Source organism: Pinus tabuliformis, chromosome 8 (assembly GCF_031772625.1).
Source record: "Pinus tabuliformis cultivar Carrire ecotype Pingquan chromosome 8, CPIR1, whole genome shotgun sequence".
Classification (NCBI taxonomy): Eukaryota; Viridiplantae; Streptophyta; class Pinopsida; order Pinales; family Pinaceae; genus Pinus; species Pinus tabuliformis.
In genome coordinates this window covers 1,729,271,308-1,729,296,764 of record NC_142294.1, presented here as the reverse complement: position 1 = coordinate 1,729,296,764, position 25,457 = coordinate 1,729,271,308, and positions in this window count along the sequence as shown.

Here is a 25,457-nt window from a genome sequence, read left to right as displayed (position 1 = left end):
AGAAATTATTATACTTTTGCATGGCAATTTTAAAGTTGTTTTTAGCTTCAAGGGTGCTACCCCCGAAACCCCCACCGAGGGACTGCTGGCCCCCGGACCCCCCAGCCGGGGGGGATCGGCCCCCCCGAAGCCCCGTGGGGGGGACAAGTCTCCCCCGCGTGGAGGGGTGTACAAACTTCCTGGGGTATACATCCGGCTGAAACAAAGACCTCTGAATAATCATGCTCCATACCCAACAATCTCCCACTTGGAGAATGATTGTAGCAACTCCACCGCTGCTTCATTTGTTGGACAATGACTCCTCTTTGGACCTGGCTGTTTCTTATCTTCATCGTCATCCTTGAAGACCAATTGAAACTAAGCATATTCTTAGTTTCTCCCTAGTTACAACTTTTGTTATCATATCTGCAGGATTCTGGCTAGTGTGTATCTTTTCCAGCTTCAACTCTCCATCTTCCAACACTGATCGTATGAAATGGTACTTGAGTTGTATGTGTTTAGTCCTAGAATGAAATTTTGAGTTCTTTGTAAGATGAATGGCACTTTGGCTATCACTGTATAATGTTCCCATATCATGCTCCTTACCCAATTCACCCATAAACCTTTATAACCAAATCATTTCTTTACTAGCCTCTGTAGCAGCAACATACTCTGCTTCTGTTGTTGAAAGTGCAACAACACTTTGGATTTTTGAAACCCAACTGACAGTTGTTCCACCTACAGTAAATACATATTCTGTAGTGCCCTCCTGTTATCTCTGTCACTTGCCATATCTGCATCAACATATCTCTGTAGAGAAATGTTTGAACCACCAAAGCATAATGCTTGATTTGTGGTACCTTTCAAATATCTGAGAATCCATTTCACTGCCATCCAATGTTCTTTTCTTGGATTGTTCATGTAATTTCTTACAACTCCCACTGCATGTGCAATATCAGGCCTTGTGCAAACCATTACATACATTAAGCTTCCAACTGCTGATGCATATGGAACTTTAGACATAAAATCCATGTCTTCTTGGGTCTTTGGGCACATTTCCTTACTAAGTTTGAAATGGCTAGCAAAATGTGTACTAACTAGTTTTTCATTGTGCATATTAAATACTTTCAACACCTTTTGTATGTACTCATTCTGAGACAATTTTAATTTGCGGTTTTTCCTATCTCTAGTTATTCTCATACCAAGGATTTGCTTTGCAGCTCCCAAATCCTTCATTGCAAATGAATTTGCCAATTTTATTTTGAGCACATTTATTTCCTACACGTTAGACCCTGCAACAAGCATGTCATCTACATACAATAATAATATAATATAGCTGCCATAATTTTGCTTTTTCAGATAAACACAATGATCAGAGTGACATCTAGTATAACCTTGTTTAGACTAAACTTGTCAAATTTTAGATACCACTACCTTGGAGCCTATTTTAAGCCATATAAGCTCTTCTTCAACCTGCACACTAGTTTCTCCTTCCCTTTCACCTCATATCCTTTTGGCTGTTGCAAATATATCTCTTCCTCCAAATCCCCATGAAGAAAGGTTGTCTTTACATCTAACTACTCAAGATGCAAATCTTCAACTGCTACTACACTTAAAATAGTTCTGATTGAAGTCATTTTAACAACAGGAGAAAATATTTCATCAAAATCAATACCTTTCTTCTGTGCAAACCCCTTCACCACAAGTCTAGCTTTGTACCTTCGTTTTCCTCTATCTTCTTCCTTCAGCCTGTAAACCCATTTATTCTTCAATGTAGTTTTTCCTGCAGGCAACCTACCTAAGTCCCAAATCTGGTTATGCATCATGGCGTCCATCTCTTCTTCCATGGCTAGCTCCCACTTCCTCCTACTTTCAACCTGCATTGGTTCTTCATAACATTCGGGTTCACCAGAATCAATCAACAATAAATAATATAACGAAGGAGAGTATGGCTCAGGGGGTATACTTATCCTGGTAGATCTTCTAACACCACTTTCAGGTGTTTGGGGTGCCTGTTGCTGTTGTGGTGGTTGATGTTGTTGTGGTTGTTGATTATTATTATTATTTTTAGGCACCTTTAATTTTTCAGTGATCTCATCAAGAACTGTGTATTCCTTGTTTTCTTTTTCCTGTTTCTTTTCCTACAACTGATTCTTATACAAGACCTTTTCATTGAATATTACATCTCTGCTCCTAATGATTTCGTGATTTTCATAATCATATAAACGATAACCAAAATCATTAACACCATATCCAATAAAGGTACATTTCTTTGATTTTGCCTCAAGCTTTGTTCTATTTTCTTTATTAATATGGACAAAGGCCTCACAACCAAAAGGCTTTAAAAAGGAGTAGTTTACCTTTTTACCTGTCCATGCTTCCTCTGGAACACCACCATCCAAGGAACTTGAAGGCCCTCTATTTATTAGATAAACAACAGTATCTACAACATCTGCCCAAAATTATAAAGGCAATCCTGCATGCAATCTCATGCGCCTTGCACACTCCATGATTGTTCTATTCGTCCTTTTTGACACACCATTTTCTTGTGTTGTTCTTGGAACTGTCTTCTCTCTGCGAATTCCATGCTCTGAATAGTACCTATCAAACTCATTGCTGCAATATTCACCTCCATTGTCTGATCTAAGACACTTCAATTTCTTTCCTGTCTCAATCTCAACCAAAGCTTTCCATTTCTTGAGAGTATCAAATACATCAAATTTATTCTTAATACAATAAATCCAAGTTTTTCTAGTTGCATCATCAATAAAAGTAACATATAACGAGAGCCATCAAAAGGTGATACCTGAGCAGGTCCCCGTACATCTGTATGTACAAGCTCTAATTTTTTGCTCTTCTTTTCTTTCCTAACTCTGAGAAATCTGACTCTCTTATGTTTTCCATAAATGCAATTCTCACAGAAGTCCAAATCAACATTCTTCAAACCCGACAACAAATTCCTTGAGTGAAGAATCTTCATCCCCTTCTCACTCATGTGTCCGAGCCTATGATGCCATAATGTTGCATCTGCTCCTTTGGAAGTTAAAGTATTAACAAAGTGAGAAATACCATTGCATAAATACAATGTACCAACCTTTTCGCCTTTTGCTATTACCAGGGCTCCTTTCGTGACCTTCCAAGCTTTATCTATGAAAGTTGTCACACAACCTTCACCACCTAACTGCCCTGTTGAAATCAAATTTTTCTTCAGATCTGGAACATGCCTTACCTCCTTTAGTAGCCATTGGTTTCCATTCTGTTGTTTTACAAGAACCTTACCCATTCCAACAATTTTACAGGGCTTATCATCACCCAAACGGACCCTCAGGTGTGACATGGAATGAGGCCCCTGAATCTACCACCCAGGAATCATTAATATTTTTTAAAGAAATAATCAAAGCATCTTGTAACACCTCACCTATCACATTTTCTTCATGATTGTTTTCTTATTGTGCATCTCCTTCTTTTCCCTTCCGAGATCTACAGTCTTTCTTTAAGTGTCCTTTCTTTCCTCATTTCCAGCACACTATCCCCAATCTGGACTTGGATCTGCCTTTCCTTGATTTACTGGATATCCTGAGCTCTTTCCTCCTTCCATTTTTCTTCCCCTAGACTCTGCGCTTAAAGAATTACCTGATGTCTCACTGGAGCTTTTCCATCACATTTCCTCGCTAAGGATAACACCGACAACATCATCAAACTTTAAAGTACTAGATCCAGAAACAGAGTTACTGATGGCCATTACTAAACCATTCCAACTTTCTAGTAATGAGCACAAGAATAACAGGGCTCTAACTTCATCATCAAATTTTACCCCTATAGAACTTAACTAACTTGTAACAGTATTAAAATCATTTAAATGGTCTACAACAGATCCACCTTCCGACATCTTCATATTAAATAACTGTTTCATAAGAAATACCTTGTTTAAGGCCGAGGGTTTTTCATATAGTTTTGCCAACACCTTAATCAAACCCTTTGTCATTGTTTCCTTCGAAATGTTGAAGGTGACCGACATTGCGAGGCACAACCGTATAGTTCCAAGTGCCTTTCTATCAAGAAGGTTCCATTCTTCATCTGTCATACCCGTCGACATCTTTGTTTTTTCACCCAATGGTAGGTACAGATCTTTTTGATACATATAATCTTCCATCTGCATCTTCCACGGCAAGTTTTGGTTGTTAAATTTCTCGACCCTAAACTTACCATCTTCTGCCATTTCTCCCACTCGAACGAGGAACCCTTATTTCTTGCGAGTTTATCAACCAAATAGACCTTCGGCTCTGATACCAGTTGTTAGAAACTTATATATTACAGAGCAATGGAACACATAGAATATTACATAAATATAAACACAGAAAACACATAAAACCAGAGAGACACAGATATATGTGGTTCACCCAGTTTGGGCTACCTCCACCCAGAACAGCTAGTCCTTCCTTTCTATTATCTAGCAAAATGAAGAGACACAACCTACAGTAGATCCGCTATAATATCCTCTGTTTTCTCTCACAGTCTCACCTCTCTATTTCTCGCTCGGAGAATACACATCTATTACACAGCCTTAATACAATGCCCTCATACAAAGAGAGGGGTTGCCTTCTAGGACAAAAAACCCTAAACTAAACGTAAGTTCTACCGTTAGATCATCCACCTAATGAACATCCCAGATTGACTAGAAATTACTATACTTTTGCATGGCAATTTTACAGTTGTTTTTAGCTTCGCGGGCGCTACCCCCAAAACCCCTGCCAGGGGACCGCTGGCCCCTGGACCCCCCAGCCAGGGGGGATCCCCCCCCGAACCCCGCGGGGGGAACAATTCCCCCCGCGTGGAGGGGTGTACAAACTTCCTGGGGTATACATCCGGCTGAAACAAAGACCTCTAAATAATCATGATCCATACCCAACATGTAACAACCCTGGTGAAAACTCCATGTAATAAATGTTAAAAACAATAACCACGAATGACTGGGACACATATTCCAAGTTGAATGGTGGGTAGGACATCCTAGGGGGTGTTCATTTGGTTGTCTATGGCTAAGGAAATTGGCAAAGGCAATGGTTAAGGCATTAGAGAGGCAAAAGGGTATTTTGGCACATTTATTTATGAAAATAACGGAAATTAGGAGAAAAGGAAGGTGAAAGGTCACATTTTGCATGTGAGGAGGAAATTGAAGGAAAATAATGGAAAATAACAAAATTGTTAGGATATTCTGACACATAGGAAATAGTTAAGTACAACTTGGTCTAGTATAGAGTTAGGTATAGAGTTAGGTAAAGTGTGTTTCTTTACCGTTGTACATTTTGTAACTTACAATCCGACGGTCACGATATGTAGTGATCCGACGGTACATTCTCTCCTCGGTATTACCGACACTTGATCCGTGGCTTGACACCCGATTGGTCCATGAATTCTATTTAAAGCGCATGGAGGGTCATTTGTAGGGTAATCCGTGCATGAGAGAAGCTTATGTAAATTTTCGTTCTTTGATTAATAAATTGCCTGAAGTGGCCGCGTTGGCTCAGGCCGTGGACTATTTCCCTCTTTGAGGGTTTTAACCACGTCAAAAATATTGGTGTATTGATCTGTGATCTGGTTGTGAGCGGTGTCCTTTTGGTGTTCTTTCTGAGGAACTTACCCTGTAAATTCCTACATGGTATCGGAGCAATTTGAGGGCCGCGTTTGTTGGTGATCCAAATCTGAAGCCGGTAGAACTGCATCCGACTGCCGTTTCCTAGATCTGTTGTTTCTGACTACTTTCGAGCCGAGAGGATTGCTCTGTTGTGTTCATAGTATCTGTTCCAGTGAGGAACCCCTTTCGTTTCACGTGAAAAGGTTTCCGGTAGCCCTAACTGCGTCATTTTTAAGATCTGGAGGTATGCAATGTTTATTTGCAGTTTACTGTTATTTTCTCTCTGTTTATTTCGGTTTTGGTTTATTTAGCATTTTTATTACCGGATCTATACCTTTCATTTCTGCATATGCTCTTTTCCCTGTGGCTCTGTGCGATCTGGGCAAATCAGAAACAGAAAGGAAGGATTTTTCTCATGCGTATGCTCTTTTCCCTGCGCCTTAGGGTGATCTCGGAAAATCAGAAACATTGAGGAAAATATTTAGTTTCCAGCCAAAGCTAACTTTGAGCCGCAAGGTTCATTTTTGAAAATATTTATTTTTTCATCTAAAGCTAACTTCGAGCCATAAGGTTCGTTTTCTTTGCATGTCTGTCTTGGGTTTTGTGTTTTTTGTTTTGTAGGGAAAAAGAGCTTTCTGAAAGCAAGCACGCAACCCAAAGCCCCCCCTCCTCTCTCTCTCTCTCTCTCTCAAATTTTTTATATAGATCAATTGGTTCAAAGCTATTTTAAGAGATTAGAGGTCTTGGGTTCAAGTCTCCATTTTGTGGGGGCGGACTTTTTCATTTCCGCACATTCCCGCACTTCGTCGGCAACTTCAACAACGTTTTTTCAAAAATCCATAACTTCTTCATCCGGAAGCCTTTTTCAGAGCCGTTTTTTTTAAACCAGCCTAATTTTTCGAGATCTATCCATTGGAACACTTACTTTCAGCATCTTCAGCTTCAGTTTCTGTTGAAATGGAAAGTCAATACCAAGTTACCCTTGACAGCACCAACTACTTCCAATGGTTGTCCTACATTGAGGATTTACTTAGAAGTAAAGGTCTCTACAAAATAGCCACAGGCCAAGAGAAGAAACCGAAGGATGAAGATAAGGTTGCTAAATGGGAAAATAGACAAGATCAAGCACGTGGTTTGATAGGGATGTCTATCTCTCCTGATCTTAGATTCCATATTGCAGAACTTGATACTCCTAATGAAGCATTGGAACAAATCACTAAAGTTTTTGGGATTAAAAACGAAATTAGAGCCCATCAACTTGAAAATGAGTTGCTTACATTGGACCCTAATAATTTCTCTTGCATTGAAGATTTCTTGTCCAAGTTCAAGACCTTTAGATATCTCTTGGAAAGTGTTAAGGTTAAGAAAGAAGATAGTAACCTTATTTATTCCATCCTTACTAAGTTGGGACCAGCCTACTCTATATTTGTTTCCACCTTCCATTCTACAAGAGAAGCCTTCATTTCTCAAGGAAAAGACTACAAGCCCCCTTCTTTTGACTCTTTTTGTGATTCTTTAATAAGAGAACAAGAAAAACTCTTACACCTTGGTCTTCTTAATCTTGGAAACTCTTCCAAGAAAGCGTTAGCTGCCCAGCAGCAACCAAATTCAATGAATCCTAAGAAGTCATATCCTAAAAAGAATGGTCCTAAACCAAACAAGGGTCCTAAGAAATTTCAGCCCCAAAATGAAAAATCATTTCAACAAAATGATAAGACAAATAAAAACAAAGGGAAGAAGACTGATAGACATTGCAATTTTTGTAATCGAGATGGCCACTTAGAATCAAAATGCTTTAAAAAGATGGAAGCCTTGGAAGCAGCAATGAAGAAGCATAACATCCATTTGGGGCAATCTTCAACTTCAACTTCATCTTCAGGAATGGCACTTTCTACATGTGGTTGTCAAGCATCTCGGTCTGGCTATGCATTAAATGTATCTTCTTCTTCTCATTCTCATGAGTGGCTCATTGATTCTGGAGCTTCTTATCACATGGCCAAAAAAAAAGCCATGTTTTCTTCTTTAAATGATTGTAACACCAAAAATATATATGTTGGTGATGATAGATCTCTTAATGTTGTAGGGACTGGAACTGTTCATCTAGACAATGGTCAGTTTAATGATGTATTATGTGTTCCAACCTTATCCTGCAACCTTCTATCTGTATATCAGATAACTCATTCAGGTGAAGGTAAAATCGTTGAATTCGCACCTCATGATGTTGTAATCAAGGACTTAAAAGATCCTAAACAGATTTTGGCTACTGGCATTGCTGATGATTCTACAAGGTTGTATAAGTTTCACAACTTTGGGTCATCAAATCTTCCCTCAGTATTTGTTGCTCATAACGATGAAGTGAGCAAACTTTGGCATGAGCGATTTGGTCACTTAAACTATCGCTCCCTTCAGCATCTATGTAAAGAAAATATGGTGACAGGTATTCCTATGGTATCTTGCAAAGATGGTGTCTGTTCCGGATGTGTACTCGGAAGACATCATCGGGACAGTTTTGAAAAACGTGCCTCTTGGCACGCCTCAACCCCTTTACAGCTTGTGCATAGTGATTTATGTGATCCACTTCCAGTTGTGTCATTCTCTGGCTGCAAGTATTTCTTAACTTTCATTGATGATTTCTCCAAACGCACTTGGGTATACTTCTTAAAACTCAAGAGTGAAGTATTTAACACTTTTTTGGCCTTCAAGGCCTTTGCTGAAAAACAATCTGGACATCAAATTCTTAAGTTAAGATCTGATAATGGTGGAGAATATGTTAAAAACACATTCATCAACTATTGCACTGAGAATGGAATTCACATGCAACATACTGTTCCATATACTCCACAACAAAATGGTGTAGCTGAAAGGAAGAATCGCACCTTAAAGGAAATGGCTAATTGTATGTTACAATCTAAAGGACTTGGTCTTAGTTTTTGGGCGGAAGCAATTAACTGTGCAAATTACATAATAAATCGCACTCCTACTAAGGCTTTAAAGAATATCACTCCAGAAGAAGCATGGAGCTCAATCAAACCAGATGTAAGTCACTTTCGTGTTTTTGGAAGTGAAGCATGGGCCCATATTCAAGATGAAAAGCATAAAGCTTTAGAACCTAAGAGTGAAAAATGTACTTTTGTTGGATATTCTGAAGATGTCAAAGGATATAGACTTATTCCATTGAAGTCCAAAAATGTTATCATTAGAAGAGATGTAAATTTTGATGAAAATATATCGGCCTGCGAGCCTAGTCCGGCGGATGTGCCACCTCTCTCTATCTCTTCTACCTTTGAAAACATTTCTTCTTCAGATGATGAAAGTGAGGATGACAATCCTCCCCCACCATCTTAGGATCCTCCTTCAGCTCCTGAGCTTCCAAAATGGGTTCGTGCTACTCGAGATGCAGCAGGTGATCTTGCCAGTGATCCTACAGATCAGTGACGCACACGTTCTCAGTTCGAGAGAGCCTCTTCCTTACTGGCTCAAGCTCTAGTAAATTTTGATCCAGACACCTTTGCAGAAGCTTCAGGCCATCCAGATTGGGAAGCAGCTATGAATGAAGAATATCATTCATTGTTGGCAAATGATACATGGGATCTTGTTCCTCTACCAAAGGGACGAAAACTTGTTAGATGCAAATGGGTTTATAGAACCAAGTATGGACCAGATGGGAAAGTTGATAAACATAAAGCTCGTCTTGTTGCTAAGGGTTTTTCACAGGTTGAAGGCATTGACTACACTGAAACCTTCTCCCCTGTTGCCAAAATGAACTCTATCCGCCTTGTTCTTTCCCTTGCTGCCTCTTTCAAATGGGAATTCCATCAGATGGATGTTAAATCTTCCTTCTTACATGGGGACTTGCATGAAGAAATTTATATGGAACAACCCATTGGCTTCATACAAACAGACTCCAGCCTTGTATTTCGACTTAAGAAATCCCTTTACGGTCTCAAGCAAGCTCCTCGGGCTTGGTATGCCAAAATGGATAGCTTTCTTTTAGAATCTGGTTTTTCTAGGTGTCATTCTGACAATACTGTCTACACCAAGAAAGTGGGGAACTCTCTTATCATCATTGTTCTTTATGTTGATAATCTTATCCTTACTGGTGGTGATCCCAACCTTATAAACCATGTGGAGTCTAGCCTTAAAAGGAAATTTGAAATGACAGACTTAGGACACTTACACTATTTTCTCGGTCTTCAAGTCTTGCAATCCAAGGAGGGTATTTCCCTTTACCAGTCCAAGTATGCTTGTGATATTCTACGTCATTTTCACATGGAAGACTGTAAGCCAGCCCCTTCTCCCTTTTCGTCTCGAGTCAAACTTTCAGTCACTTGTACTTCTCCTGAAGTTGATGCTACCTTATACCGTCAACTTGTAGGAAAACTTTTGTATCTAACCCATACGTGTCCTAACCTTTCCTTTGTTGTTGGCCTCGTTGCTCAGTTCATGCAAAACCCCCGTGAAAGTCATTGGAAAGCAGCTAAAAGAATACTTCATTATGTTCGAGGTACAGTTCAGTTTGGGATTCATTATAGTGCCAAAGCATCTCCTCTATTGGTTGGTTTCACTGATTCCGATTGGGCTGGTGACCCTGATGATCGGAAGTCTACTACTAGTTATGTGTTCACTCTTGGTTCAGGACCTATTACATGGGCTTGCAAGAAACAGGGTGCCATTTCTCTTTCATCAGCAGAAGCAGAGTATCGTGGTGCCGTAGAAGCTAGTAAGGAAGCCTTGTGGCTTCGTCAGATCCTGTCAGAATTTGGCTTTCAGCAGCAGCATTCAACTACACTTTGGTGTGATAATCAAAGTGCCATTCAGCTATGCAAAGATCCAGTTCAACATCAGCGCAGCAAACACATTGAACTGCACATGCACTTCATCAGAAAGCTCATTCAGGACCATGTTCTTGAAGTGCAATATTGTTCAACAGATGATCAAGTTGCAGACATCTTCACAAAGGCTCTCACAAAGGCGAAGTTCACTAAACTTCGATTTATGGTTGGAGTTCAGGAAGTTGTCACTAAGGGGTGATAGGCTCTAGTGCCTCCTTCCTTCTCCTATTGTGTCATATTTGTAAATCCTTCAATCCTATCCCAAGTTGTTCTTAAGGGGGGATGTTAGGATATTCCGACACATAGGAAATAGTTAAGTACAACTTGGTCTAGTATAGAGTTAGGTATAGAGTTAGGTAAAGTGTGTTTCTTTACCGTTGTACATTTTGTAACTTACAATCCGAGGGTCACGATATGTAGTGATCCGACAGTTCATTCTCTCCTCGGTATTACCGACACTTGATCCGTGGCTTGACACCCGATTGGTCCATGAATTCTATTTAAAGCGCATGGATGGTCATTTGTAGGGTAATCCGTGCATGAGAGAAGCTTATGTAAATTTTCATTCTTTGATTAATAAATTGCCTGAAGTGGCCGCGTTGGCTCAGGCCGTGGACTGTTTCCCTCTTTGAGGGTTTTAACCACGTCAAAAATACTGGTGTATTGATCTGTGATCTGGTTGTGAGCGGTGTCCTTTTGGTGTTCTTTCTGAGGAACTTACCCTGTAAATTCTTACAAAAATAGAGGCCTCATTAATAAAAAGGCTTATGAGGATCAATGGGCAAGACTTGGTCAGTTCAGTTTTGGAGCTCTCTCATTATTCTCTCTCTCTCTCTCTCTCTCTCTCTCTCATACTCTTGGTTACTTAGATTTTTCTTGGAACACTCTTGGAGGGTGTGGCATACTTGGATTCTTGGAGCAAGAAGGAAAAGGAAGAGCAGGAAAGCACAAGAAGGCATCATCATCAGTAACTACATCAGATTTTCTTGCAGGTATCGAGTTGCATGTATGTTTTCTTCACTAGTTTTGGCATGCATGTGGTTTCTTGGTTGTGATCTATCATTAGCATGGAGGATTGCCTCGATCAACAGTGGATTGCCTAGCCTTGCTATTTCCTAGATAACCATGGTGATTATGGGTTTACTTTCATTGTTTTGTTTTGGTTGGTTCTCATGTTCCCTTAGCTTGGGTTGAGTTACTGGTCCTGGAAGCCCGGGTTGAGCAAATGCTCTGGAAGCCCTGTAATATCTTGGGTTGAGTTACTAGTCTTGCAAGCCCTATTTGGAAAAATGCTCTGGAAGCCCTTGATGGTTTGATTTACTAGTCCTGGAAACCCTTGATGGTTTGATTTACTAGTCCTGGAAGCCTTGGTTGGACAAACACTCTAGAAACCCTATATAAGTTGTGGGCTGAGTACTAGTTCTGGAAGCCTTAGTTGGAAAAACACTCTAGAAGCCCTGGAAGGCTTGTGATGCACCAAACCGCCTGTGCCAAATCTGCTCAAACAATTACAATCGATTCGAATAGAGAAACTCTGTTTCTTTTAGAATGCGGAATGTCAAAAATGGAAAACCATGTTTACATTAATATGGAGAACTGAATTTGTTCATTCATTATACAGTGCGCAGCCTGTCTGATTCTTTTCTTTAACGCATAACAATCACAACCTTTCTATTTGATACCAACAAAACATTCATTTTTCCATATCTACATTGCACTTGTTGCAATTTACAAACATCGATCTTTATCCCAACGCAATTTAAAAAAAATGTGACATCTGTTAAACAAAACAGAGGAATTTGTTTATTGGACAACGCCAGCTCTTAAATTACATCTTTGTTTGATTAAACCACAGTACAACAAACCCAGGCATACGCTGGTCCAAACCCCGCCCTCGCATCAGAATATCACAACTAAACAAAAACAGAAAACGAAAATAGCCACATCTGTGGATTTATTAATTTATAACCAAAATCCTAAATGTTACACACTGTCCCATATATAAAAACTAACTCAAGCAAAGCAGAACGCCGGTCTTTTATATCGCCTCCAGCATTTCCAGCATTTTGTATGCAATTACATCAAACAAATTCCGCACCATGGACCCCGGATTCGGAGCCAATCCCCTGCTCTCCATATCTCTGTGACAACGCAGGTCCCAATTTGTTTTGTACATGCTACCTGATAAAACAACAGAAAGAAAAAAACAAACCGATCCTCTCGTCTTTCTTCTTTTCATTTGGCATATCAAGACCTCGACATCCAACAATCACGCTATCGCCCCGGATTCTAAGTCGATTCCTTTCAATCCATCCATCCTCCGCCAAATCTCAGTTAGCTTTTAATGCAGGTTCAGTGATTTGCCATATTCCGGTCCAACGCAGCTACCCTTGACACAATCGGCGGTCAGAACACCTGTTTATAGTCTGTTGCCGGATTTCAAGTGCTCTTGAATCAAGATCTCCCAGAAGAAATCGGCGTTGATCACTCCAAGAATCTTCAGTTTGCCATTTATTTCCCTAATTACTCTAATAGCAGATAAGGTGACATAAATTTATTCCAACAGAAGATGCGCCTAACAATCAACACTAAATAGAAAGATTTTTTTAACTATTACAACAATAACTAACTGAACTTGACTTCTACTATCAACAGCAAGTAAAATACGGTTTTCAAGCCACAACATGTGGGCAATCTCCCACATTGCTGGCCCGTTCCGATGCTCCTGCATCAGACTCCCGAAGAAGAAAAGATTGGTTCTTTAAACTTTCAAGAGTTATGCCATATTTCTGCAATTCAGTTGCTGTTAACCAACTGGAATCTTCCACTGGCTGCTCCTTCCACTTGACAAGATACTGAAAATATGTCTGGCCTCGAGTTTTCTTGAATATCCGCTGATCTAAAATATCTTCAACTTCTTTTTGGAAGGTTTTTGGTACCTGTTCTGCCCAATCCACGGTTGGAACTTCATCACCTGTAGCTTCAGTCTGCAATTCGGTTTCTGCCTCTCTGAATGGATACAAGTCTGCAATATTAAAAATAGGAGATATTCCGATCCCTTCTGGTAGCTCAATCTCATATGCATTGGCTGAAAATTTCCTTTTGATTTTACATGGCCCTATCTTCTTCAGTTTTAGCTTGTTGTAAGTTTTTGTAGGAAATCTCTCTTTCCTCAAATATGCCATGACCAAATCTCCTACCTGAAATTCTTTTTCTCTTCTTTTCAGATCTGCCTTTTGCTTGTATTTCTTGCTGCTTTCCTGTAGTTTACCTTTAACTTCTTCCTGTATCTTTTGCATTTGTTCAACAAAATATTCAGCACTTGCACTTCTGGTTTCTTGTTTCCCCAAGTCTCTTAGCTCATATACTCCTCTCGGATGCATTCCAAACACAATCTGAAATGGACTCATTCCAGTGCTTCGGTTTGGTGTGTCGTTGTAAGAAAATTCAGCTTGCGCTAATGCCAAATCCCACTGTTTGGGATTTTGATGTACCAAACTTCTTAATATATTCCCCAAACTTCTGTTTACAACTTCAGTTTGTCCATCCGTCTGAGGATGGTAAGCTGAACTAAAACTGAGCTTGGTTCCCAGTTTCTTCCAAAGTGTCCTCCAGAAATGCCCTACAAACTTAGTGTCTCGATCTGATACAATACTCACAGGCAAACCATGCAATCTTACAATCTCTGAAAAGAACAAATTTGCTATGTGTGTGGCATCATTAGTCTTCTTACAAGTAATAAAATGAGCCATTTTAGAAAATCTGTCTACAACAACATAAATAGAATCATTTCCTCTCTGAGTTTTTGGTAAACCCAAAACGAAGTCCATACTCACTGCATCCCATGGTCGATCCGGTATGGGCAATGGCTGATATAGTCCGGTATTTTGACTCCTTCCTTTGGCATACTGGCATACCCTGCATTTCTCAACAAACTTTTTGACATCAGTTTGCATTTTAGGCCAATAATAAAAAGCATTCACCTGAGCAAAAGTTTTGTCTTGTCCAAAATGACCAGACAATCCTCCACTGTGCTTTTCTTTAATGATGTTCTCTCTCATGGAACATTTTGGGATGCACAATTTGTTGCCTTTAAATAACATGCCTCCTTGAACAAGGTAATCCATCCATTGGCTTCTGTTATGGCTCTCTGGATTCTGTACCGCTGTATAGATGTCTTTAAAATCCTCATCATCCTTGTACATTTCTATCATTTCGTCAAAACCTACAACACCCACTTTAAATTCTTACAAAAGAAAACTTACTCTGCTCAATGCATCCGCTACTTTGTTAGACTTACCACTTTTATGCTTTATTACAAAAGTGAAACTTTGCATAAATTCCACCCACTTGGCATGCTTCTGATTTAGCTTTGGCTGGTTATTAATAAACTGCAAAGCATGGTTGTCTGAATATAAGATGAATTCCTTCGGTAGCAAGTAATGTCTCCATTTTTTTAATGCCTGCACAATAGCGTAAAATTCTTTATCATAAGATGAATATTTTTTCTTTGCATCATTTAACTTCTCGCTGAAATATGCTATTGGCCTTTGCTCTTGGCTTAGCACCGCACCAACTGCTTCTCCACTTGCATCGATTTCCACTTGAAAAACTTTCTCGAAATTTGGTAAGGCTAGAATAGGCTTTTCTGTTATCTTCCTTTTCAACAGATTGAAACTCCTATCAGCTGCTTCTGTCCATCGAAATGGCTGATTGACCTCCTTGATTGTCTCGAGGATTGGTGCACAAACTTGACTAAATCCCTTTATAAATTTTCGGTAAAAACTAGCAAGTCCATGGAAACTTCTTACCTCAAAGACACTCCTGGGAGTAGGCCAGTCTTTGATTGCTTGTACCTTTTCCGGATCCATTTTCAAACCGTCTCTGGAAATCACAAACCCCAAGTATACCAGCTCCTCTTTCATAAAACTACATTTCTTCAGATTGATTAGTAGTTTCTCTTTCTGCAGAGTTTTCAAAACTAACTTCAAGTGTTCCAAATGCTCCTCTTTACTTTTGCTGAAAACAAGGATATCATCAAGGTAAACAACAACAAATTTACCTGTATACTCTTTCAGCACCTCATTCATTAGTCTCATGAATGTGCTGGGCGCATTAGTGAGCCCAAAAGGCATCACTAACCACTCATACAATCCACTGTTGGTTTTGAAAGCGGTTTTCCACTCATCGCCTTCCCGAATCCTGATCTGATGATACCCGCTTTTCAGATCTATCTTAGTGAAGTACCTGGATCCACTCAAACAATCCATTAAATCATCCATTATGGGCAAAGGAAATCTATACCTGACTGTTATCTTGTTGATAGCTCTGGAATCGGTGCACATGCGCCATTCTCCTCCCTTTTTCGGACTAAGCACCGTTGGTACAGCACACGGACTCAGACTTTCCCGAATCAGCCCCTTGTCCATCAGCTCCTGAACCTGTCTTGCAACTTCTGCATTTTCTTGAGGAGTTAATCTATATGCAGCTTTGTTAGGTAGACTTGCTCCTGGTATTAAGTCGATATGGTGACTTATACTTCTAACCGGTGGTAATTCATTTGGCAATTCATCCACAATGATATCCATGTAACTATTTAACACAGATTGAATTTCTTCAGGCAAATCATTTAAATTTGTGGAGGTTAAAATTACCTTTGGCCTTCCCACGATAGCGAAATGCACCTCTTCGCTTTTATCAACCTCCTGTAGCAATTTCTTACCACTCACCAACATGATACTATTTTCAGGCAGCTCTTTATCAACATCATTCTTCACGGGCAGCAACGTATGCTTAACTCCATCCTTTTCTATGGTGTAGGTATTTCTTCTTCCATCATGAATCGCCTTTCGATCAAATTGCCATGGTCTCCCCAATAACAGGTGACATACGTCCATGGGCATTATGTCACATAAAATCACATCTCTGTATGTGCCAATCTGCATTTCCACATTACATTTCTCTGTCACGGTGACTTGATGACCCTTCTGAAGCCAAGATACTTTGTATGGTGCAGGATGCGCTTTCTTTGTTAACCCAAGCTTTTCCACCATCTCTGTAGACACAAGATTGTCAGTACTCCCACTATCAATTATAACCTTACAACACTTACCCTTTGATTTGCATGTAGTCCCGAACAAGTTCTTCCTTTGCGCAGGTTCTCCAATCTCTTTTTCTGATCTGAGCAAAGTTCTTCTGAGCAGCAATGATTCACCTTCCTCCGGTGGTTCTTCCTTCTCTACAAGTCGAGGTGGTTCTGGCTTTGCCTCAGCCAAATTTGCACCTCTTTGGCTTGCTGATTTGTTCTGAGGACAATTCCACGACGTATGTCCCCATTCTCCACAGGTATAACACCTGACATCTCTTCCCCGCCCTCTTCCTCTGGGCACGAATCTTCCTCTACTAGAGTCACTCATCTGTGGTGATCTACTGCTGGAACTTCCTGCTTCAAACTGATGCGGTGTTCCTCTGGATCTGATTGATCCTCTACCTCTTGCTGAGCCCTTTCCTCTGTTTCTTTGACTCTGTTTCCGCAATGTTTTCTCCTCTGCTTTCAAGGCTTCTTGATAGGCATCCTCGACAGTTTTCAAACTTAACAGGCTAATCTCATCTTGGATCTCATACCTTAGCCCATTAATATACCTAGCTACTTTCTCCAGATCATCTTCTACATGCCCTGTTCTGATGTTTAACCTGTAAAATTATTCAGTATATTCTTTAACAGACATTCCTTTCTGCTTCAAATTTTGCATCTGCTTAAAAATATTCAAATTATAGTCTTTAGGCAAAAACTTGGCTTTGAGTTTGCTTACCATTTTATCCCACTGCTTGATCTTAGATTTCCCCTTTCGCGTTCTTGATGTCTGTAACTCGTCCCACCAGATGGCTGCATGGCCCTTCAGTCTAGTGACTGCAAACTTCACCCTCTTATTCTCCTCAACCTCTTCATAATCGAAATACTGATCTATGGATCTGATCCAATCCATGAGCTCCTCGGCATTTAAACTCCCATCATACATAGGGATTTCTATCTTGGGCTTGTTGCCAACTTTTACCAGCATCTTGAGGACTTTGGCAGTTTCATTTTCTTCTCCTACTTTCGCTTCTTCCTCAGATTCTTCTGAAGAACTCTCAGTTTTCACTTCTGGTGCTCTTCTCTAGGCTGTTTCCGTTGTCTCCATTCGTTCACGCAGTCTTCGTACTTCTTCTATTAGGACTGCATTAGGTTCTGGTCTTCCTCGACCAATTCCTCTCCTTGGCGGCATCTTTGCTGCAACCACCTGGATATTTTGCTCTGATACCAAAAATTGATGCACCGAACCGCCTGTGCCAAATCTGCTCAAACAATTACAATCGATTCGAATAGAGAAACTCTGTTTCTTTTAGAATGCGGAATGTCAAAAATGGAAAACCCCGTTTACATTAATATGGAGAACTGAATTTGTTCATTCATTATACAGTGCGCAGCCTGTCTGATTCTTTTCTTTAACGCATAACAATCACAACCTTTCTGTTTGATACCAACAAAACATTCATTTTTCCATATCTACGTTGCACTTGTTGCAATTTACAAACATCGATCTTTATCCCAACGCAATTTAAAAAAAATGTGACATCTGTTAAACAAAACAGAGGAATTTGTTTATTGGACAACGCCAGCTCTTAAATTACATCTCTGTTTGATTAAACCACAGTACAACAAACCCAGGCATACGCTGGTCCAAACCCCGCCCTCGCATCAGAATATCACAACTAAACAAAAACAGAAAACGAAAATAGCCACATCTGTGGATTTATTAATTTATAACCAAAATCCTAAATGTTACACATTGTCCCATATATAAAAACTAACTCAAGCAAAGCAGAACGCCGGTCTTTTATATCGCCTCCGGCATTTCCAGCGTTTTGTATGCAATTACATCAAACAAATTCCGCACCATGGACCCCGGATTTGGAGTCAATCCCCTGCTCTCCATATCTCTGTGACAACGCAGGTCCCAATTTGTTTCGTACATGCTACCTGATAAAACAACAGAAAGAAAAAAACAAACCGATCCTCTCGTCTTTCTTCTTTTCATTTGGCATATCAAGACCTCGACATCCAACAATCACGCTATCGCCCCAGATTCTAAGTCGATTCCTTTCAATCCATCCGTCCTCCGCCAAATCTCAGTTAGCTTTTAATGCAGGTTCAGTGATTTTCCATATTCCGGTCCAACGCAGCTACCCTTGACACAATCGGCGGTCAGAACACCTGTTTATAGTCTGTTGTCGTATTTCAAGTGCTCTTGAATCAAGATCTCCCAGAAGAAACCGGCGTTGATCGCTCCAAGAATCTTCAGTTTGCCATTTATTTCCCTAATTACTCTAACAGCAGATAAGGTGACATAAATTTATTCCAACAGAAGATGCGCCTAACAATCAACACCAAATAGAAAGATTTTTTTAACTATTACAACAATAACTAACTGAACTTGACTTCTACTATCAACAGCAAGTAAAATACGGTTTTCAAGCCACAACATGTGGGCAATCTCCCACATTGTTGGCCCGTTCCGATGCTCCTGCATCAGCTTGGGTGTAGACCAATCTAATGATGGTTTTTGGTGATGTCCGACCATGAGGTGGAATCAATGTTTGATGGGTTGAGGTGGGTGGCCTCTGGAAGCCTTGGATGAGTTTTGATTGATGTGTTCTATGAGATCCCACATTCATGGTTGGAATATGGCACAGGGGTGATTAGCTAAAGGGAGACTTGGCTCAAAAAATCTATGGTCGGGTGGAACGTGATAGTCCCATCTCCGATTGGTTCATTGCATCTATTAATGAAAAAATTCATTCCCTTGATTTTCATGTGCAAATGTATTGATGTATATATGGATTTTTATGGCTGAGATGTTTGTTGTATTTCTGTTCCTATTATGTTGTTTATATGCACATTTACCCCAGAGGCTGTTACAGAGTGGTATCAAAGCTTCCAAGTTCAAACACTTGGACTGGATGGGCTCTATCATAGGTGAAATGAAGAACAAAGGTAAAATTTTAAACCTTTCTGTCATATATGTTATATCGTTTCTTATGTTACATATTAGAATTCGCAAATTTGTCCATATTGAAACTAAATTCCACTGATAATGTGGTTAAAATTTCAGATATCAATTCACAATACTCTGGGAATTATCATCTAAGGAAGATGACCTTCCTGAATGCACCTTTAAATAGGTCATGTTGGAATTTATGCAATAACGCATCTTCTGTAGGCTTTCAAAAGCTAAAATTTTTTCCATATTGAGCGGATATACCAATGATTATTGATCTGAAATGACCATATACTAAAAATTGATGTAGAATTGATTAGCCATTAATGAGTTTGATTGTTAACTGAAAGCACGGAAATCTAGGAAAATGGCTTGAATTGATCACTTTACGATAGTTGATAAACCATAATTAAGATGCAAAAACAGAAGTGGAAACAAAGAAAGCAAAGTTATACCAAACAGCAAGATTGATTACGGAGTTCATCCCTGATGGACTACATCTCTGGGTCCGCTTTCAAGATGGGCGGCCGTTTTTATTAGGAATTAGAAGGAAGAAGTTGATTACACAATGAATTAGATAGACTGAACTTGCACACAGGAAATTATAACCTCTATCATCAGATAGCTCTCTGAACCAGATTTCCAATGCCGCTTACGGTTTCCAAATCTAACTCCTGATGCTTCTAAAACACTAAAAACAAAACAGCCTATGTCCTCCAGAACCTGCATACAAAAACCAAAAACCACCAAGCTATTCTTTAATGAGAAAAACTGCCTCTTATAGGCCTGCAAGTACATGGAAACCTCCTTGACTTCTTTTGAGGTGTATTAGCTGACTTGAAGGGTTCATAATGTTTGGTTTGGTAGCATAGGGACACCTTAGGGTTTAGTCACAAGGTCACCGAATTAAAAAACCAAATAAAAACCAAAATAACTTTGGATTAGCCCGAACGCCGCTAGCTGGCAGCTAACTGAGCGGAGGGAAGACCATTACATGTGAGCGCCTGTAATAGAACCATTGATTAGTGGTTATCTTGGCGGCTTGTTCTCCAGCGGTTCCGGTGACCGTTAGTGGAAACATGTCACATGTGATTACTTCTGGCGGTAATATAACCTCCGACCATAAATATTGCAAAGTCAACCCCGACTGTTAGCATAACTTTGCTCACATGTACATGGTTCCCAATGCAGTTTGACTCCGTGGTTAAGACCTTCATGAAACCTCGATGGTTTATATGTCTGGCCACATGACCATGCGGTCCCGTTGCGTCTACAATGGCGGTTAGGTATATGTTATAAGGTTTGCAATGTTTTATGATATGTTTAACATATATTTGAAGGCCGAGGGTTAGAGTTAGGTTTGTAATGTATTTTTTTGCGTAGATTTTGATGTATTTGGTTTAGGGATTAGGTAATGGTAATGGATTAGGATTTGATTCATGGTATTAATACGTGGATGTAGTTTAGGGAATGGTGTTTAGCATAGGATTTGGGTTTGTAGGATTTAGGCATAGGTTTATAATTTAATACATAGATTAGGGGTTTTATGTAGTTTTTTTAAAAACCCATATGTACAATATTTTCACAATGCGACGTTCACGACATTCGTCTCATGATAACAATAAACCCATGCCTATCATCGAAAAACGACGATATCGATCCTCTACCATGATGACACCCATGTCAACACATCAAACCTCTTCGATGGACGACACAACCATGTCGACACCAATCCTGTTTGTCGAACAACAAAACACATGTTGTCAACCAAACCCTGGGGCACTGTAGATGAAATCAAGTCGACAACCAGGTGCTAAACCATCTCCGCTGAACGCCATGAAAACCTATGAACATTACTTGAACAACTTGATCATAACCAACACTATCGAAACTAAACTAAAGCGATGACACTGAACGATACCCATGAACTCTAATGACGACACTTTGAACACTTGTGCAATTGGATCGACAGATCCTCTTGGATCAATTATGTCGTAGAAATTTCAGATATTGGGTCGCAATATTTTAGGAGATATGAGTAGGAGGAGTCAGGCCTTCTGAATGCTCCTAAAATCAGCCCTCAAATAAGTCACACTGACATTTCTGTTGTAACTTTTATTCCGGGCACTGTCAGGAGATGAAATTTTTTCCAAAATGAGGGGAAATCCCACTGATATTGTGATAAAAATTTCAGACATTTATTCGCTATATTTCAAGAGATATGACCAATAGAAGTCGAACTTTCTAGACACTCCTAGAATTGTGCACCAAATATGATTGTGTTGGTATTTTGTTATAACTTTTCATGTATAAAATCTCAGAAGATGAAACTTGAACCATAGTGATGGATTATTGCACTGATCATATGGTTCAGTTTCCATAACTTGTACTACTACAGTTTAGGATATATGCATTTAATCATTCATTATATTAGTTTGCATGCAAAGTGTTTGATGAAATGCTCAAATGGTTCAATGATTAATTGCATACAAATTGTTTGATAAAACGCACCAATTAGTATGTTGTTTGTGGTTGGGGATAGTATTGATGTGTAATAGTGTTTCTGTAGTTGATATATGCTTACTTGTATGCAAATAGTTTGATATATTAGTTTGCATGTAAAGTGTTTGAAGAAATGCTTACATGCAAATGTAATAGTATAGTAGTTGTTTGAATAAAATGTAAAAGTATGGTAATTGTTTGAAGAAAATATTATTTTTTGGATGTGATAGTATTGTAGTATAATAATATGGATGTAGCTAATCTATGCCTATTTGCATGCAAATAATTTGAAAAGTTCCATGTAGGGAATTTGAAAGGTTGCATGCAAGGAATTTGAAAAGTGGCATGTAAGGAAATGGAAAAGTGGCATGTTTTTAGTTATGATGTTACAAGTGGAATAAGTGCAATATTTTTTGACTTAGTCTCATACAAATTTATGAGAAATAAAAATCAATTTCTTTTCAAGTGTGGTTAAATTTAGTAGAGCTTTGGAGATCCCATTTCCATAATTGGACATTGGAGATCGGGCCATTATAGTAGCTTCCTCCTTCTACCTTAGTGTGGACCATGGATAGTAAGGGGGTATGATTATAGGTTGTTAGTATTGGTGAATGTTGATTTCAAATTAATAGACACGATGTCTTGATTTTTGGAACATGTGACTAATTGTGTATGAATTATATGTCGCTTACATGTTGATTTCATGATACCTACTTACATCCTTGTATGTTAGGTTACATTTTTGAATATTTGATTACATGTATCAGTATTGTAAGTTGATTACAAGAATTGATCGCTTATATTCTACTACATGCATTTATTCGTAGGTGTAGTTGATTTGGCATTGCTTATGCATATTGTTGGTTGCATGTGGCAATGTGTACAATGGAGTAATGGTTGTTGTTATGCATGTATGGTCGTGGTTATGTGTATTCATGTATAGTAGGTCAAATATGCCTTGTAAACTCATTGTATGCAATTTAGTTCATCATGGTGTTATTGGTTGTTATGATGCTAATGAGTTGGTTGAGATAAAGCAAGAGATGAAGATCATCATAGACTTTGGGATAAGAGCAGATAGTCATACATGTAGTCTATTTTTGGCATGCAGGTATGTAAGTTAAGGATTATTATATGCCTTAGGGTTATATACATTAGGTTTATGAACATGTATTTGATGTTATGGTTACATTCATGATGGATGTTATATGATTAGTGTGGTTATATGCATATGTGTCAGATAGTCAAGAATGATAGTAACCTGTAGTTGTATGCATTGCTATTGTTGTTTTATATTAGATAACCTCATGATTATGTTATATGTTGTTAATGAGTATGTTATAGGTTAACTTGTTGATTGTTATATGATAGTTAGCTTGAAAATTCAGTTTTTATGTTGTTGATGAGCATGATATATAGCTTATTGTTGTTATGTGCTATTAACTTGATGATTAGGGTTACTCCGTTGAGATCTTGATGTTGTAATTTGGACTGGTAATATGCGTGATGGTTATGTTCATGGAATTGAATATATTGATGTTATATGTATTTTTTTAACCTGGTTTTACCTATGCAGATGGTTATGGTTGCGATATTCAGGTATGAGCTGACATATTTGTGATATGGTGTCATACTAATCTAGACTGATCATACATATGTGATTATCATGCATGAATGACATATGCTTATGAGCTTGTAATATGAGCATGTTAGTTAGTTACTGTTATGGATATCATGATTTTTTTGACATGTTTTAAAGTTATATCTCGCTAACTAGATTGATTATGCAAACAAGATAGCCTCCCTAAGGTACATTAAGGTGTGAGTTTGCTTATGTATTATACTTGGTGTTTCATAATTGATCATGTCTTTTATTTGGTATTTGATTGTTTGGTGCCTATTATTTCGTCTAATTGATTTATATAACATAGTATGTTTGCAAGTGGTTGAATGATTGATGAATTGCTTAATATGAGTATGTGCTCAAATGATGTTTTTTAAGATTATTGTACTAACATGTATGTGTTGAGACAATTGATATGTACTTGAATGTAGTTGATAGTTGTAGCATTACGTCTAATGACTATGGATTATAACATGATTGTTTGTAAAAGTTGATTTCAAATTGATAAATATGATTGTCTTGATATTTTGAACATGTGATTGACATCTGTAAGCATGATGCAGGGAGTTGCATGGCAAAAGAGGTTGCCATGAAATCTTGAAGAAGGCTCGGGTGGATATTTCCGTAGGAACCATAGGAATTGAGTCATGGTTTTTTTTGTCAATCTTATGCTTTTGGCATTTTATGAATTGTTGAGCTTGATTTGCAGCTTTGTTTATGTCTAATGTATGGCCATACCACTTTGTTTGTGGAGTCATGTTGTTATTGGTTTTTATGGTCTTCTTCTTGTTTGTTTCTTGTCTTGCCTTTTATGTTTTGAGTCTTGGGAATTGGTTGGGAAAGAGGAAATTTGATGGAAATTGGGAGAGATGTGTGGTACCCAAGAGGTGATGTAAGACTCAAATGGAGCTTAGTCTATGAGTAAGTGCAGTGGAAGGTAAGACTATGACAGTTGGTTGGATTGGTTGGGTCCATTGTGGTAAATGGACAGAAGTAGTGCAGACATGAGAAAGGTAACTAGAAAAGGTAAAGTAAATGGATCAGAGGTGTCATATGCTTTGGCTATGTTGGGAACTATTTCTCTCAATGCCTGTGCATAAATAAGGAATTTCTCTTAACCTATACCTTATGTTATCTGGTAATTATTTTTTGATCATGATCATGTTGAAGTTTATATATGTATACATGTATGAATGTATGTCATTGTATGATAGGATCATGATTGTTTTATGCTAATGATTATATATGCATGTATGTATGTGTCTATGTCACTATCTGATAGGGATTATCAAGGATCATTCTTGTGAAGGAATAATTTCTTATGCAACTGAATGTTATGAAGAGGTTCTGGGTTCATGAGGAATCAAGTGGGAAGAATAGTCACGACAAATATACGAGGTCAATATCATATGGATATGAATTGATATTGTATACTTGTATTATGCCTATGTTTATGTTATGACAGGTAATGTTGAAGGGTACATCAGCAAAGTGAAAGTAGTGTGGTTTGCGACATGCTAGGATAAGCATGGATGAGATACCGGAAGCAAGGTTTCTTGGTAAGGACAGTGTGGTTTTGGATGTGTGGTACTACTATTGTGCATATACTGTATATGTTGTACATGTTTCATATATGATGTGTGCACATGTGGTGTTATGTATATATAATGTGTGTACATGTTGTTTATGCAGTGTTATGTACAGGATGGTATAGATAGTGTTATATGAATGTTACATATTCAATACTGGGTATAGATGGTGCTATGTACATGTTGGATATGCGGTATTGTGTATATATTGTATTGTGTGCATGATGGATATGCGGTGTTGTGTGCATATGGTGCTAT